General features: G+C 37.9%; 2 pseudogenes across 1 annotated transcript; both read left to right on the top strand.

Moving 5' to 3' along the window:
* The first annotated feature begins 4,381 nt into the window (after window positions 1-4,381).
* LOC145466477 (uncharacterized) lies at window positions 4,382-6,900 on the top strand (annotated as a pseudogene). The gene is made up of 4 exons (XR_014041899.1): window positions 4,382-4,489; window positions 4,757-4,793; window positions 5,467-5,522; window positions 6,005-6,900. The product of XR_014041899.1 is annotated as an uncharacterized LOC145466477 (transcript).
* A 4,652-nt stretch (window positions 6,901-11,552) lies between these two features.
* On the top strand, window positions 11,553-13,374 carry LOC145465085 (collagen triple helix repeat-containing protein 1-like; annotated as a pseudogene).
* The last annotated feature ends 1,193 nt before the right edge of the window (window positions 13,375-14,567 follow it).

The following is a 14,567-nucleotide window of genomic DNA, read 5'->3' as shown; positions in this document are numbered from 1 at the left end:
ATTCAAGAAAATGTGTAACTGTATTACTCTTTTAACTAAAAGAGTAGTTTTTATATTTATTGCCTTGAATTTGAGCAAACTTCGTTCCATATCTTATCTTAGTCCAAAATACTAGCAATGATTTCGGTGATGGCGTGTTTTTCTGGTCGGCTACGTTGTGTCTAGAAAAACCTTCGCTGTTGTAGTCATTCGACTAATGACTAATGAGCCAGCAAAAGATAAATCACCTCCCAGGTCCTCCACGACAGTGATATATTCATAAAAAGCCTTTGATTTGGGGCTTAGAAGATATAATTGATTGCATGAAAGTATAAACTTACATGTGAAAATAGTAGTTTCAAGTAGATTTCATTCTGGGCGCTGCTACATGATCTGTCCTCCAAAGTCTTCTTTGTTCTCACTTTAGGAGGTGTAAATAAACTCTAGTGTGGTGACTGCGTCTTAAATTATACTGAGGCGGAAATTGAATGAAATATTTATTTTAAAGGTGCAAATAACCTAAATGTAAGAAATATTATTTTATATTCGATACGGTAGCGAACAGGGGACCAGTGTAACTCCCACAGCAAAGGAGTGATGTGGACTTTAGCAGCAGGAAATAAAAATTTTTGAAATACAAAACGACATATTAAAGCAGCCTTTTACGTGTGGTCGAAATTTACTGTAAATTCGAGAGTCTGATCATTTCGTGTCATTCAATTCTGAATTCATAATAATAAATTAATAATTTATTTCTTATCAATATTTCTTTACAATAAGAAGTTCAATTCAGAGTATGTTTTCTCAATTTGGAGCCAATACGAACTGATCTTTTTTCCAAGACACATTCTAAAACAGTTAGCTGCTTTTAAGACCGCATAATGCCCCGCAAATAATTAACTGGACCTCTCACCCCGATCATCGCTCCCGGCCGGTTTGACGGTTAAGCAACCTAGCTCTTTCACAAACGCTACGATTTTGACAATTATCTTTGTACCCATGGATGGAAAGAACAACTCATTATCTGTTACTAAGGATGTAAAACGGACGTACATGTATGGGGTAAGGGTTAGCACGAGCAATACTTTAAAATATGCGAAATTTTTGGCTGTCTCAGACTAGATTCTTTGTTTTTTGCAATATGATTATCGCTTTTCTGGCCCGGGCTGAATATTCTTAGTTTTCTACCGACTTAAGGCTGAAAATACCCTTGAGAAATATTCTTAGTTTATAGGAATATAAAGTAGACTGACTATGCCACCATAACGTGAGATTATCTGTCCTATATAGCTATCATGACTTTGATGGCGTAGAGGTCATTTGCCAGACTGCAGGCAATAAAGCTTAATACGACACACATAACTACTTGTAGAAATGCTATTAGCATCGAAACTACGGCTTGTGCTGTGTCTGTTATTTTTCTGGTTTTGTCGTTTAGAGAATGGAAGAATTGATACGGCTTAGTAAAAAACATATAACTGTATTGCATTTACAAATTTTCAAAACACAAACTAATATTCTTTTCAAAATCTCAGCCACGGGTTTATTCTTAAAATATTCTAACAATTTCGCAAATAGCAGCCCCAATATTCCTATAAAATGTATTTTTTTATTGAAGAAGAGTGTAATCACACTCACCTGATTTGAGAACGGAAATATAATATTCAATTAAACATCGTTATTTCAAACTCACCACCTTCTCGAACTCGAGTCATTTTCCCTTCGTTATACATTTCAGGCATTTATTCTCCTACCAACTCGAACCACCGCTATCTCGAGCTTTTTTGCGTTCCTCCCGAGAGCTCGAAATAGCGGGGTTTCAACCGTACCGTGGACAGTTTGTACTTAATAGATTTTGTACATGATTCAGAGACTTTCCTAATGGTCAGCAATTTTAAGGTAACAGCTCACTAGTGGAGAAAAAGCGAATGAATACATGACCATTTCATGGATAAGCTGTTTCCTTGTTCCAATGAGAATGCCACCCAACACTGAGTTCTCAGCGCCCATCTTAAGTATCGCCTACTGATGCAAGTATGTCATCTATAAGATAGTCTTCCACTTAATACTAACTGGAAATTCCATTATAAGTGTCACCGAAAAAAACTTAATATATCTTAAGATTTGCGAATTACTGCATGATAAATTAATATTTCTGAATTCCGAATACTGTTACCCTGATAGCTCAGATCACTCTTCGAATGCTACTGGATCTCAAATAAAGTTTACTTTCTACAGGTACGTGGTAGGGAAATTAGATATAAGGCTCAAAAGGCTCTTAAAAGTTGTCAAATATTCGCTGGTAATCTAAACGTTGTAGAGAGCCCGAGTTGAGTTCTTACACTATACGCCTTCGATGACAGATTTCTATACCGTAGTAATGACATCAAAGGAACTGATCGAAAATGCTGCTGTATAGATAAAATATTTGGTGAAGAATTTTACAACAGTGGAAATATTTTTGGAAAATTTAGCTAATTAAATTCAGAAATCATGATGGTTATCTAGATAAGGAAATACCCGAAAAAGTCGGGTATTGAACTGTGTCCATGTCAAGCTGTATTTTCTTTCAGTTTAATGTATCTGAAGCATTGCAGCCTGTCATGTACCCATTAGCTCCTGACAATCTGCCGGTTTAAAGAATCCAATTCCCTGGTCGCAAAAGCCAAAAGGGATATATTTAAGAAATTGACGTTCGTTTCTCATGCGTTTTTCCTGTTATTGACCATGAATTTCGACACAACATTATCAGCGAAGCTGTGAGTCCACGAGGCGATAGCCGAGTGGAACCGCAGACTCTAGAATAACGGAGTTTTTTTAAGGTGCATCTAAAATTAGTTCTTCTGAATTGTATAAAAATAATGATAACCGCATCGCCGATTCTACAACGAATTCTTACTAGAGAACAAGAAGACTACTCTAGAGGGATAACAAAAGATTCATTGTCGAACAGCTAAAGGTAAACTTTACCAAGTTATTATCTATTCGAAATCTGGCGTCTTATTCTTCACGATGAATCACCACTTTGCTACAAATTTCTTTATACATCTACATACCAGGGTTAAAACTGATGCAGAACTGAGCTTTCCCTGTAGGCGGAAAGAACTTTAGCTCAGCGCTTTGGCAACAAAAGAATTTCGCGAATCAAACTCTGATTGTTTTGGGTTGAGTAGCAGCTCTCGCACGGTTTCACACGAATGGCTCGATACCCTTTGACAGAACAGCAGAACACACAACAGAAACAATTAATACCCCTAGCGCCAAAACTATAACAGCTGCTACATTATGACGACAAGAAGAATTGCAAGCTTTCTTGAGCTGCTACATTTCGGGCTCTTTTTTTTTTTTTTTTTCTTTTTTCACTACAAGAATAATAGGTTTCTTTAAGTCTCGTTATATAAATGTTCTTTTATGAAAGACGGAATTATTGCGGTAATATCACTGTATGATAATACCACAGTTCTGACTCATAACAAGTCAACCCAACTCACTAAAAAAAGTACAAGATTTCTTTAAGACTCATTATAGAAACACAGCCTTTTTTCTAACTCTTCATTAAAAGCCATTATCAAGGGTTAGAAGGTATAAAGATAGGCGCGGTGTTCTCAGAGTATTAAATCAAGACTTACTGACAGTTTATATGCTCAAGTCAATCAATATGTTGAGTTTCCATTAAGGACAAGGTTCTTTTTTGATTACTCAGATAGTGTCAACAACCGTTGGATCTAAACAGTGCAGTTGCTTGGTTGTTTTTGAAAGACAGAATCGCTGTTATGTGCCAAAGGTGACTCGGGATAAGAATAAATGGTTTCGTAGAGTCTCGTTTTATAAACACAGCCTGTTTTGTTTAACTCCTCGTTAAAAGCAATTATTAAAATTAAACAGGTTCGATATACACAGGCGCCATGTTCTCAGAGTTTTTAATTTATATCAAGACTTGTCGACAGTTAATTTGCCAAGATCAAGACGACATGTTTGAGTTCCATTAAGGACAACAACGCTCTTTAGTTTACTCATATGCGATTATCCATTGAACCTGTTTGGTTATTTTTGAAAGACGTAATCATAACTGTCGTGATATGAATGTACGACTACACCAAATTTCTGACTCATGATATGATTAAAAGGTTTTGTTAAGTCTCGTTTTATAACCACAGTCCCTTTTAACTCACAATTTTAAAGCTAATATTAAGATTATATACACAGTGTCACATTCTCAAAGTTGCTGATAGTATATTTGCTCGGGTCAGTACACATATGTTTGAATTTCCATTAAGGGCTAGGCATTTAAATTGAGCTGTTAACGTAAACATAAAGTCTATGATTTGTTGAAATGATTCCTGGAATGATTAATTAAACACAGTTAGAGCCGGTGAGAAAACAATTTGAGTGAATTTTCGTGTGACGCGATCACTATAAATTGATGTGTGGCGTAATACTGCATCATAACACTCTCCTGGGTGTGAAGGAACAAAGCGAATCATTTTCACATCTTACTTCGAGATACGAGGTACGCGAGTGAATATGTCCTTTAAACATATAGCATCTAACATCTATGAAAGCATTAAAATATACGAGCTTTCAATGAGCTCTTTCCGAGTCTCTTTTTACCTCTGTTTTTGGAAATGAGTTTGATTTGCAAGAAAATCAACGTTCAAGGAACACCTATTTCGTTATGAAAGGTTGTACACCAAGACTCATTTTGAAACAGAGGTAAGAACAACTCGGAAATGACTTATTGGTTTAAAATTATTTTCTCTTTTTTTTTTGAGGAAAGATTCGATACCGTTGGAATCTGTCGAGCGAAGTACGAGGTAAAGACTATTGGAACTCAGCTGTTCTGTGATATAGGAACTCCACTTCCATTGCGTATTAAGTAATTTTTTAGTTCTAGTTAGATCGTTGTGGAAGAAACAGGTATTTCTTCAAATTTCTAAGTACTGCCCTGTAATGCTATAATTATATATGTTAAGTTGTGAGCATGAAACTGGCTAAAAATACCGAACACTTTCTGCTGAAGAATTAGCAGCTTTAAAGGAGTGAATTATGATCCACAGAAACCATAGTTAATAGGGGGGAATGATAATGAAGCCCGAGAACAAACAAAGATGCCAAGATTTACACTGAATGGTTCACGAGTTACGTAATCAAAACAATTCCATTGGTTAGTTCCTCGGTCAGTAGTAAACAACTATTGTGTTTTGTGCACGGTCAAAGCCAAAAAGAGAACAAAAACATACAACAAAGAACTTTGTCGAGCTTCATAACCATTCCCCTCTATTAACTTTGACAGAAACCTGAGTCCATTTCATCCTTTCAAATTAGTGCTTCTTTCGCTTCCAACACCATTTCAGCTAATGTTTTATTAATTTGTTCGAACCTTTGTTTTTTTTTTCATTTTTAGATAAAAAGGAACACCTAAGCCTATAAAATCGCTTTAACATAATGTAACTGTGCACATGTTAACTCGACGGTTTCTTTTCGCAGAGAAAAAAATGAAGTTTGTGGTTGTTTTTATCACTTTGTTCTTGATTGGTTACACTGTAAGTACACTATAGAAAGAAGTGATTACATCTTGGGAAACATTACTTTTAAGTTTGCACTACAAAATCAGCTCATATCACCTTGCTAAGATTACAGAAACCTCAGACAGACTCTCTCGTAAGCTTGTGTTTTGCTAGACCAATCAGTGTCCAATGCCAAGTATTATTTTAGTCAGTGTTGCGCGCATGCCATACATATATCAAACAAAAAAAAAACAGTAAAAACTGTTAGAAGTAATAGGCAAGCTGAAGTACTACGCAACATCTTTTATCTGAAAGGTCGTCCACCAGGATAGCATAGGCTGTTCAGTATCTATTCAAGAGAGGGCATTCTCACTTGGTAATCTTGAGTATCATCAGGGTTACCACAAGTATAGGTCAGTGGGTAAAATTTGACGGGCTTCATCTAGATTATCTTGTAATCATTACACGCAATTATGAACGAAATATTTCTATCCGTTTAATTTTTTTTTCTCTGTCAGCACTCTTACAAGCTACCTACTAGCTGTAAGCAGATAAAGCAGATGAACAGCCGAGCAACGAGCCGTCTTTACATAATCAAACCTGTGCCTTTCCTTTCGCCCTTGATTGTGTACTGTGAGATGGCAATAAGCGGCGGTGGCTTCACGTTTCTCCCTAGGGGCTTCACCCGCAAGACACATGCCAATTTAATCGTCAATGCTCTTTTTACCGAACAAAAAAAACGTCCTCCTAAAACTGCAGCAGTTTGGGGGCCACAAAGAGTCCTACACATTGATCAAGCCAATACATGCCTACAAGCATTACAACTTTGGTGTCCGGGTGAACAGCTACACGGGCTACACGCCGCCAGTGAACAGGTTCATGCATGATTACATCCTCTTGGGGATCATCCCAAAACATGTTGCGGCACAACGCAGCATCCAGGGCTTCATCTCCAATGGTCACTACGTGCAGTTTAGGAACTGTGACGGCAACCCAAACAGCCTGTTCGCCTTCCTGCCAAATCACCGCCACCAAACCCCAAGCTTTTATCACGCCAGTAACACGGTGTATGAACGACGAGGTGTAGCTGTTGATTGGCGCAAAACAGCATCGCCCATCCACCATCCTGTCCGCGTCATGCCCAACGAGTTCTTTTTCCTGACCGAATTGCATTTTGGGGGATGTGGCACTTACACGAGCAGTGACCGCTGGAAGGACTATCGAGCCGCTGCTATTGGGCTTCGTTAAAACCTGTCAGTTGGTGGAAATTCAGAAATAAGCCATAAAATGTAAGGGGATTGAGGTCACTTGAGGTTTTTAAATACATGTAAGGGGCATTGTTAAATCTTGCGCTTATTTCAAAGCCATGCATGGAAAAAATAAACAGCTTGGGAATAAAATGGAACTTACAGTATCTTCCATCGTAGTATTATTGTTTCATGACACCTGACTTCTTCTTTTCCCCTGTTGTACGCCTGAGTGCTTCTAGAATAGATATAACAGAACTATTTTGAGATGTGAATTAGAGTGCGACTACTCGAAACGGGCAATTTATAGCTAGAAGAAAACGTAAACTGAGCACGGTAGGCTGGTAGCTTCTCGTAACGGCAAGTAACGGACTGTTTGACGTGAAAACAAAAACACTATAGACTTCTTTACGTTACATACACTCTTTGAGATTCGATTCTTGACGGAAAATTATTATGATTAAAAATCTCGCTTGAAAAATACAGCTTGGAAACTCCTTTTGCCACAGCTAAACCGAACCCGTAGAAAAGTGTACAAAATTGAGGATCGAAACTAACCAATCAACAAATGGCAAAGTTTCCAAAGAGGTTTGGAACACCTCGCACTTTGTTGGGTTTTCAATTTTGTTGAGATATATTGTTCGTATTCTTCAATGTTATTGCCAGGTTCCATTGAGACAAACGTCGCTATCCTTTGTTCGCAAACAACGTTCTGATTGGTTAACTCTTTTTCAAGGGCATGTGGCCCGGTTCGAGTATTGGCGCTGTAAATCATGACATATGTTATACATCATTTGTGGTTCATCCACGTTGAAGTCTTGGTTTTACAGTTTGTCTGAGTGCTTCTGGGATAAAAAACACGATAAGAAAAATTTTAACACATCTGCGTCGAATTCCGGCATGCGTTATATATATCCTCTCTAGATTATCGAGGTTGAAGTCCACGCATTATCGTATGCCTGACTGTTTTTGGGATAAATAAATTGATCAGTATAATGTTTGGCATGTTTATTTTTAGTATTGACACGTGTTATTATTGTAGTTTCCCTGAATGTATGTAGCAATAATGGCGGGTTCCTTTCTTCAGTTTTAAGAAATTTGTTTTAGAGAGTAGGACCCAGAATAGCACACTGTCTCAAATCTTGGTATTGAAAATTCCTTAGCTCTTAGGCTGAGCACGAGGACGACTGTAGCCTCGCTTAAGTACGCAGAAAGTGCTCTCTCTGCGAAAAAAAAATCATTTAGTGATAATCAAAATTCAAAATGGGAAACATTTCGATGCAATTAAAGATTGCTTAATCATTGAACGATCTAAACAGCCTGGGATTTTTTTTTTTTTTTTTTAACCAACTCATTTTTAATAACCATTATAAAGTTTAACCAGGTTTACATACTCAGGCGCCAAGTTCTTAGAGTTATAGAAAAGAACTTTTAAAAGTCTATTTTAAAAGAAAATATGTTTAAGTTTCCATTAAGGAAAAGGCAGGCACCATTTATTATTCATGAAAATGTCATTATCCATTGGTCCTGAAGGATGAAGTCATACTTTTTTTTGAATCACGGAATCATTGCAGTGATATGACTGTTTCAGACTATACCACATTTGTCGAGGAAAAGGTTGTTGTTATAGATCGTGGTAGATGCAATTATAGAGCGTATTATCGTTTGTCTCACGATGTAGTAACTTGAGATGTAGATCACGACGTTTCGACTGCTTACTGCTAGTCTTCTTCAGGCGATAAGCTCGACTGATTGCACGGTATCATTTATATCACAAAGGACGGTTGTGATTGGTGCATTTCGATCCTCCTATTGTTCCATTGTTCCGGCGAGTAGCTGTTCCCTCAGTGGTCCGCTGTTGTACCGTTCTCTTGTTGTTGTGTAAATTGATCGTGGGCATCCATGCAATATGCTTCAGGAATTTCGATTCCACTATCCCTGTTGATGTTATTAGGGTGAAGTCTTATGTGAATAGCTTCCTTGACCTTACGTGCGTACCATCTCACTGGTGCACACGTAAGGTCAAGGAAGCTATTCACATAAGACTTCACCCTAATAACATCAACAGGGATAGTGGAATTGAAATTCCTGAAGCATGAATGCCCACGATCAAAAAACACAACAACAGGAGAACGGTACAACAGCGGACCACTGAGGGAACAGCTACTCGCCAGAACAATGGAACAATAGGAGGATCGAAATGCACCAATCACAGCCGACCTTTGTGATATAAATGATACCGTGCAATCAGTCGAGCTTATCGCCTGAAGAAGACTAGCAGTAAGCAGTCGAAACGTCGCGATCTACATCTCAAGTGACTACATCGTGAGACAAACGATAATACACTTTATTATACCACATTTATGACTCACTTCAGGAATAAAAGGTTTCGTAAAGTCTCGTCTTATTAACACAGTCTTTTTTAACTCATCAGTAAGAGCCATTAAGGTTAAACATGTTATATACACAGGCGTCATGTTCTTAAAGGTTTTAAACAAGAAATTTTGACAGTTTATGAGCTCAAGTCAATACAATATGTTTGAGTTTCCATTAAGAACATGCAAGGCTCTTTTTCGCTTACTCAAAAAATCTCCATACCCGTTGGATCTAAACAGTCCAGTTGTTTAGTTGTTTTCGAAACACAGAATCATTGTTATATGCCTCAGTTGACTCACGCGCGATGAGAATAAATGTTCTCGTAGAACCTGTTTTGTAAACACAGCCTGTTTGGCTAAGTCCTCGTTGAAAGCTGTTATCAATATTAAACACATTATATGAGCAAGCGTCATGTTCCTAAAGACTTTTTGAGGGGTAATTTGCTCAGGTCAAGACAATATGTTTGAGTTTCCATTAAGGAGAATGTTCTCTTGTTTACTCATATCTTATCAACCATTGAATCTGTTTGGTTCCTTTTTGAAAGACGGAATCATTGCGGTGATATGGCTGTGACTGTATAACACCCATGACAAGAATAAAAAGGTTTCGTTGTGTCGTTTATAAGCATAGCCTTTTTTTTTTTTTTTCACTCAACGTTGAAAGCTATTATTAACGTTACTAAGGTTATGCAGACAGATGCAATGTTCTCAAAGTTAAGACTTGTTGACAGTTTATTTGCTCCGGTCAATACAATATGTTTGAGTTTCCATTAAGGATGGGGTCTACTGGTTAATAAAGCCTTAGCTTCAATGATCAAGCCTCCTCGTGGCATGTATTCACCTTTTGATTAATATTTAGCACTAATTAGAAAAGATGTCATTTTTTGTCCAACTCCTTTTTACAAAAATAGGAGATTAAAACACTCCAGAATTGTTTATCCCTTATAAAAAAATGAGAAAAAAGGTAATAATGCCATTATCAGTTTGACCTGAGGTTTAAAGTCTTTTGGTTCTTGTGAAATTACTATCCAACAGCTAGTTAACCATACAAGAATAATAGACAGGATAGAAGCTTTCACCCCATTGGACAAATAGACAGCAGAACATAACGTTCTAGCGAATGACAGTGTTGTATAACACAGCCTATATGGCACGAAGAAAGCCAAATTTTTACAATATTTGTTCCTGTGCTGAGGACATTGTGTAGCCTAGGTTTGAAGATCTGATAACTTTTCTACACGTTTTTACGAGCGTTTTTAAGGTTTTCTTGCGCTAAGAGCTACGGGTAAATGTACCAGTCGCCATCTTTTTTCCTACGGAGGATTGTGTGGATTTTTTGTCCATCCTTCACTCTAATTTTAAGGCTAAAAGTCTATTTTTTTGCTCCACCGTTAAGTTTGTTTGTTTCTCTTAGCAGACCACTACTGACTCAGTTGCCGTATTCGTTAAAGGTAAGTAATTTCGCTTTTTCTGGCGAAAGAACTTAAGGCTCTCCCTAATTTAAGGATTGAGCTTCCAACCCTTTCCAATCGCTATTATATTTTGGGGAGGTCGCTATTTTCGTGTTCCCAAACCTTGTCGTACAGAGACCGCGCCATTTCACTCTAATCACGCCAAATGTGAATATGTGCACATCCCCGGCCCATATAAAAATCCGGGAGTATAAAAATAACTGGCTTTGTTTATAGAAAACTTGGGTAATTTGGGAAAAAAATAAAAGGGACAAGAGTGGTTGTCAATAATTAACATCGGAACAGAATATCAAACTCTGATTATGCTTTTCTTGGGCGTGAAGACAACAGACGGCAATTGGCGTGCGTTCATCCATTTCACCAAAGACACGTTACAATATTTTTGACCATACAATAGCTGAGTTTAGTCCATTGCGACTAGCCAGCTCTGCTGTTCGTCGTAACCCGACGTTTGGTCGAGTTACGAGGACCTTTTTAATTGCATCCATGAAATCCCAAAAACTATTCCTGCAGCTGTTCTTAGTATCTGGCATGAACAGAAGTGCAAAATCAGATTTAAAACTTTTCCCTCTCACCAATTCTCAAGTCAATCTGTGAATTTAACAGTATATAAGTCGCACTCCCATAAAATACAGAAAATTGATCTACGTATGAATCACGAAAAAATGTATTTCGGCCAGAATTTAAGGCTTAAAACAAACCGCGGAAAAAAATCGAACATCTGTTTGAAATGGATCTTTACTGGCACTCTTATAATACTACTATAACAGTAAAAAAACGATTTAAAAAAAAAAATACAACTATATCATTAAATTAAATTAATGCCACATTTTGAAAGCGTTCCGCGGTTAGCTTGGCTGAGTAAATGACGATTGTTATTGTGGCTCCTTGTTGCTTAACATTAGTTTCACCATCCACAGATCTCGGAAGATACCAAAGATTAAAAAGCGCACGAGCATTTCACCAATCGTCATGTTGAGTTTGCTGATTTTACCCTTGATTGCCCTGACCTCTGCAGCAGAAGGCACCTGCAGAAACAAGGTGAGCTCATTTAGTTAAAAGCAAGTAAGCTGTAAGCTGTCCCGGCCCTTTATTAAAAAGAGAAAGGCTAAACAAAATTTCAAAATCTAACGTTTTCTGCAAACGAGTTTGTTTTTTCAAACGTATGCTTTTGAGGTTTCTAAAGAGACTTCTCTACCTCAATTTGAACGTTATTTTTTGTTTTAAACCATAACATCTTTTACATGCAGTAGTTCAAGTTTCTTTTTCTGTTGTCTCTGTTCTTGATTATTCATTGTAACTAGTCACCGATGATTTTTGTAGTTAGAATTTTTTCGATAAACGCTTTCGCTGTGTCAAGATCATTCCACAATTGGTATGGTTGATGGAGGATTATGAAGACGAATAATCTGTCTTTCAACATCTGTTGCAGACCAATCAACTGTGTTGCGGTGGACAACCGGGAACAAATGGTATTCCCGGTATGCACGGCATACAGGGATCCCCAGGACGTGATGGACGAGAAGGGCGCGACGGAGCCAGAAGAGACCGGGGTCTTCCAGGGTGGACTGGACCTAAGGGACCAGCTGGTGTCGAAGGAAAGAAAGGAGAAAAGGGAGATGTTGGAGTTCAGGGCCCCGTCGGTCGAAAAGGATAGCGAGGGGAGAAAGGTGAGAGTAGAACTCCAGGATCACCTCAGCTTTCCTCGCACATGAACTGGAAAGAATGCACCTGGAAACATGTAGATGGCAAAGACCAAGGACTGATCAGGGTAGGAGGATAGCATGTACTTTAAAAAAAACGTATGATATTCGAAGCATCTTCTAATTCGAAATTGCTACGTTAACAAGTTGTGCATGACTTTTCCCTGTCATATAATAAATTGACGTCACGTTTTCAAGCGTCTGTTCTGCTATTGACCATGAATTTCGTCATAACATTGAAAACTGACGTCTATTTGTTTTTTACAATAACAAATTGTCAATTTTTCTGCTCTCGCTCGTTGACGCATTGCATAAATTATAAATTCATGTGCCTGTCCGCTCATTGACAAATCAAGTCAGTAGTCTTGACTTAGGCTTTTATGTCCCGTATCTGCTGTTTTCTCTGTGTTACATGTTTTAATATATATAACTAAGAAAATTACTTCAATGTGATTGGCTGAGATAAGGTCATTTTACGTTTATTTTTAATTTTAATTTAATTTATTCAAATAATACTCCTAGTGTAAATCTTAAGTAGCACTCGCATTCATACGATTAACTATATACATATTCGTACATTCACTCCCTGATTTATTTATTCGCTCATTCGTTTTTTCTTTGACATATTGATCACTTACGTCTCTAATTTGTGTTCCATATAAGATAGGGTTATGCCCAACGTTTGTTTGTTGTAGTTAGTTACCATATTAAGTTATAAAAAATTGCCTTCATAGAACTGCGAATTTATGAAGAACTTCACAGACACTGCCCTCCATGTATATTTTGCTGGTAACCTCAGGATTCATGCATGCGACCGCTGCTGTAGTCGTTGGTATTTCACTTTCAATGGCGCCGAGTGCAGCTTTCCTGGCTCCATTGAAGGTGCGGTCTATATGCAAACCGGCAAGAACCACGATCTTCATCGTCACCGCCATATTGAAGGTCACTGTAACAACATCCACAAGGGAAAGGTGTGAGTGGGATTCTGGGTTGGAAGTTGCAACACTGGCCATAAGCTTGCTGATGCACACACAGGCTGGGCGACGCTGTCCCGTATCTTCGTTGAAGAGGTTCCAAAAGCTCAGCAGTAAACACGTTATACGTAATTCGCTGGACTTTGCACTACAATAACTTCAATATGAAGACTAAACTGTCGATGCCCTGGTAATTATATCTGGGCATATTTGAAACTTCTTTGTCAGAGAAGGATAAGTAAAGTCCTGGAACATCACCCAACGGTTTTCGTTTATGAACTTCATTAATTCTACCTAAATGTATATTTTACGCAGCCCCTACCAAATGGATTGTAAATGTTTGGAGAAGCAAGAAAGCAAAAAGTACGCGGGGTAAAAAAAATATATATTTTCAGCAAAAGCAAATTACTCGCCCTTTTACAAAGTACTGCAACCACAGTCATAGAGGCAACCAAAACTCCCATTTATGGGGTTCGTCTTCCATTAAGGGGATAAGCCTCTCCTTCCCCCTGAGTTTTCTTTCTTTCCTTTCCAAAGACAATGTAGGATATACTGGTCCCCACGCAATGCGGGTTGAGAAGTTAGACGGTATCATTCATACAGTTGCATTGCTTTCCTTTCTTTTCTCTCTTTTTTTCCCAGTTATCCAGGCTTGAGCTGGTATTCCTTACAGTTTGTTTCTCCCAAGTTTATCAGAGAAAAGCGTTAGCAAAAAGCAAGAACAAAGGTTTCAATATTCAAAGAAATTGTGGGGAAATCATGACTCGCCGAACAAGTGAAACCCTTGTACCCTGAAAACTCGATAGAAACACAGAACTAGTGTAAGGGAAACGAGGAAATTATTTCTTTTTCTCAAATACACTCGATTTTCTGTATTTGAAAGCTCGGCACTGTTTTCGAATCATGTTTGACAAAGTATTATATCAAACATGAAAGACCGTGTTTGACCACATGTCACGAAACACCGAGTAGATAGCTGAAAACACGATGCGTAACGGAGTAGTTTTTACGTGCTTCGAGGTGCGTGGAGATGTGGTTTAACAATGTCTTGAGTGTTTGATATATCTTCTCAATGAAAACTAAACTAAGGAGAAAACTGAGACGGAGAAATGAAATCATAAAAATCTATGCCAGTTAAGATCAGATATCCAAATACCGTCACGCTCATTACTTCCTCGACCTGCTTAAACTTGAAGAGTTTGAGAAATTCTATTTGCAAGAGATGCATGCATATTTTCAATGATTTAAAAACAATCAGACGGCACAAGACCCTTTTAATCTATTTGCGGTGATCAGACAAACGAAAACGC

This window comes from Orbicella franksi, chromosome 13 (assembly GCF_964199315.1).
Source record: "Orbicella franksi chromosome 13, jaOrbFran1.1, whole genome shotgun sequence".
NCBI lineage: Eukaryota > Metazoa > Cnidaria > Anthozoa > Scleractinia > Merulinidae > Orbicella > Orbicella franksi.
Note: the sequence above shows the minus strand (reverse complement) of the source record. Positions and strands in the feature narration are given on the sequence as shown.